Consider the following 4,260-nt stretch of genomic DNA (forward strand, 5'->3'; position numbering starts at 1 on the left):
ATGAGGCAGTACAGTATTGGGGGTCATGAAGATTTGCAAAAAATATAATAAAATTTTCAGTGTCGTATTTAAAAAAATGAAGTTGATGATGGTCCTGGGGAAACAAAACGTTACATATAAAAATTAATTATGCCATTCGATAGAGGGCAAAAAGTTGCCGCGAGAAAGTGTTCTTCCTTTTTCAATCACCTCAAACAAGGCTGAAATGAAACAAAACCGGATTTTTAAAATTTCGGTTTTTTTTGAAATATTACCAAAACTAATCATGTTAGCCTTGATTTTTTAGAGGCATAATGTTGGTCCCATGATTATGCAATTTTGCCCATTTAAGCGATTTGCCCATTTAAGCGAGATCCCTGTAGTAAGGAGCGAATTTGTAACAGCCTGTGTATGGTGATTTTTTACTTAAAATATAAAGCACGCTAAGAAACTTTTCTCTCGTGCAATATTTTCCTTATTGGTAGAGATATTGAGAAAATACAAATATGTTCTTAAATGTGAACTAATTTCCTTTATAATAGGCATAAAGCTGAAATCAACTGTTCCAGAGAAAAATGGATTTTAATTTCCTAATAAATGATCTCATAAATCTACGATTTTTTTAGAAGTGATTTGTGGGTAAACATAATCTTTTACTAAAAACCTAGCTACTTAGCCACAATCTGCGTCATATAAAACTCTTATCTAAATAAATATCATCAATTTACAACGCATTTTTTTTGTATAGACTTCATATCTAACTATAAAATTTTTGTTTCAGTTTAAAAATCTAGAAATCATTGGAAATACGTGGAGATATGTTCATTTTTAACAAATTAGTGACGTGATTTGCAACTGGCAAATTAGTCCTAAAATTCAACATTTGTCTTGGGATTGTTTCATCAGCTTCTCTTCTCGCATATATTAACAGAAAAAAATATAAACAACAAATTTAAGAAAAATTTTGAAACGACAGTGGATACAAAAAAGATCTGTTTGTAGTTTTCATTTTGAGTAATACTGTTATTAGCAATTAAGAGTCTTATCTGTGGAGCTAGATATCCTTTGTACACTTAGATTTCTGGTATTAAAGATCATTTTTGACTTCATTTTTTTTATAAGAAATCCTCTATTTAATTCTGTCATGATCGGTTTCGATCGAAAATCGTGACTTAATAAATAATTACGTACGCCACTGGAAGATATAGAAGGTAGTGTCAATATTTCAGAAAAATATCAAATATAGCCACTACAGGGGTCACTAAAAAAAAATTCTGATTCATTGGGTATAACTCCAAAACTAAAAAACATATTAAAAATTTTCTATCTCTAATAATAACCGAAATATGACATGGGATGCACGGTACAATCTTCGAAATTTGTATCATTATCTATTCCGATTAAAAACTATGTTTTACATTTCATTTTCAAGGACCTTAGTGACGATTTTTGGAAAATGCAGTGAAAGTTTGCAAAAAAAGTACGTGGAATGTAATATTCTAACATTAAAGATACAAATAAATACTAAAAATTCATTCTACTGACGGTGCACGGGTGGACAAACACACTGAAAACTAAAAGGTGCACGGTGTATCGTGGCTTGTGCTCAATTTGTAGGCTTACCCAAAATCATTCGGCTAAAGATAAAGTTCAATGAATACTCTGCATAATCGACCGATTCCGACACATCCACAACAAGCAATATGCAACTGAAATACCGTTCACTTGAGAAGAACCAAACTGTGATGATGGAAATGCATGAATTGGAAGTGAATCAGGTAATCACGTTTGTCGAGCCGTATGAGTGGGTGTCACGCCCTTGTCGCTCAGGCATATCTCCCGCCGGGGACGCGAGTCAATTCGACTTGTCGTCTGGAAAGTTTTGGGAACGGTGGGTAAAATGGTGGCAAAAATCATCCTTCGTTTGGTTGTTAATAACACAGCCCCACAAAAAAAAAGTGGCAGGTCCGAAAGACAAGAGCGTGGTATCCATATGGTTTTGGGGTCGCTGAATCCGAATCCGGTGTCCGTTTGATACGATTAGCTCTGGTTTAAGGTCAGTTCAAGGTCAAATGTAGAAAGTCAATTGATTTTCTACATTTGACCTTGAACTGACCTTAAACCAGAGCTAATCGTGTCAAACGGACACCGGATTCGGATTCAGCGACCCCAAAACCATATGGATACCATGGTCTTGTCTTTCGGACCTGCCAGTTATTTTTTTGTGGGGCTGTGTAATAGTCGAGGAAATAAATCACTAAAAACGGCCTTACCTCTGAAACCTGTGTAGTAAGATGGATCGTGATGCAGTTTTTAGCATTCGATTCGTTAGAACGTCCAGAAAGTTTGTGACCTTATGTGATCAATGAGAAATGAAAATTTCATCGATGCATAAGAAAAATGCATTTTTAAAATTGCATATCGAAGAGTTAAAAAATGAAAAATTTATAACTGAAAATATTGACGGAAATGCATTCAATTTTGCTACTCGGGGGTTTTTGGGGTCGTTGAACACGAATATCACGATGGCAACGGTCTCCGAGGTACCTAGTGCCCAGGATGGCCGGTTTCCACGTCGTCTCCTGGAGTTTTGTGGAAATTCGTTATAAACTTAGCCGAAACTCGTTACCTCGGGGGTTTTGAGGACGCTGAACACGAATATCGTGACCGCAACGGTCTACGAGGTACCGATGTCGTCTTCATAAGCTTTATCGAATATCTGAATAAATTATCCCACTGCCACAAACAGAAATTTGTCGGACGTATTGCCTTTTTTCCTTTTACCCGCGACAAGAAAGAAAATCAATTGCATCAAATTTTGGTGAGTTTTATTTTTTTTTCTTTTCTTTTATACACACAGTCTACTTGAAAAGGGGTATTTGGGTCCCATCATACATGCTTATATTTTTCCTCACAAAATTTTTTAAACTGTAAACAAATAACAAATTTATTTAAAAATTATAATTAAAGTCGGTTTTCTTTTAATAAACAAGGTTAAGTATACATATTAATCAAATATGTTTCTCAACAAAAAATATTTAATAGTACATACTGTGTAAATTCGAGATGTAAAAGTCTTGTGGCTCTAATAAATTTTATTTCTTCTCCTTTCTATTAAAAGACTTTATTTCTTAGTGATATCTCTAAAAGTATTTGTTTCATAAAAAAATATGTGTAGTAATTTTTTGTTAAATAGGTTTTTGTGACGGTGGTTCTTAATATTATCTCATTAAGAGAGTTTTCATTTCGAAAATTATTCTGTTTTCTTTCTCAAAACTAACAATATTTTATATATTGCTTGTTTATCTGCTTGTATAGCGGGAGATATCAGATGTCATTTTATATTTACTTCTTTCAATATTTGTAGCAAATAAGGACCCAAGTCACAAAATAATTCGATAAACGTCTTTTACCGCTTAGTAAAGTAATACCAGCTTCTTTTAACTTTCTTTCAGAAGTATTATTTCCCCCTTCTTTGGCCGAATTCTATTGAACGATAAATTTATCAAGTTCTTCCAACAGAAAACGATTGTATTAAGCCACAAATGAATTGTTTCAGACAAATTCATTAATAATAAAAAAATTAATTTTAATTTATAGAAATAAATTCATCGACTATCATCTAGTTTGTTGTGGTGACAGCGTTCACACTGTAATAGAAGATGTGAAAGCCACCTGAGGATGGCAGTTGTAAAATCTCGAAACTATTAGAACTAGACTATTTTCAAATCAAATTTTGCGCAGCTACTTTGTATTTTCCTTTGGTTTTAGTAACCTTACATGATTGCCATTTCGTATTTCATCCCTCAAAAGTTTTCCGAAATTTCGGACCAAAAGACATAGTTTACAATCCACCGATTTGTATATATGTAAATTGGACATCGCGCATACTTTTTAAATTTATTGCATATATCGATATGGTTTATGTAATTGTCGCATGCGGTAGCATCCTAATGATTGTGCTTTACCTACACGTGAATATGTTTACGGTAGGCAAATTAGAGAACGGAAGGAAGAGAACGGCGGTGCGAGGGGATTTTGGACTTAGGCGGAACAGAATCTATGGTGCGGACCTTACAAATTCGACTAAACCCCGTCCAAATTAAGTCTTTCGGTTGTTGAATAAGCTTATCAGAGCGAATGTTATCTAATGAAGTTTTTTTAAAATAATATAAACACAGTTTTGAAAAAAAATGTTTTTTTCAATTTTTTTAGAATCATGAACGTTTTTTTATGAAGAAAATATGGATTATTGCTAAAAACAATATTTTAACTTAAAAT

The sequence above is a fragment of the Anoplophora glabripennis genome, unplaced genomic scaffold (assembly GCF_000390285.2).
Source record: "Anoplophora glabripennis isolate ALB-LARVAE unplaced genomic scaffold, Agla_2.0 scaffold47, whole genome shotgun sequence".
Lineage (NCBI taxonomy): Eukaryota > Metazoa > Arthropoda > Insecta > Coleoptera > Cerambycidae > Anoplophora > Anoplophora glabripennis.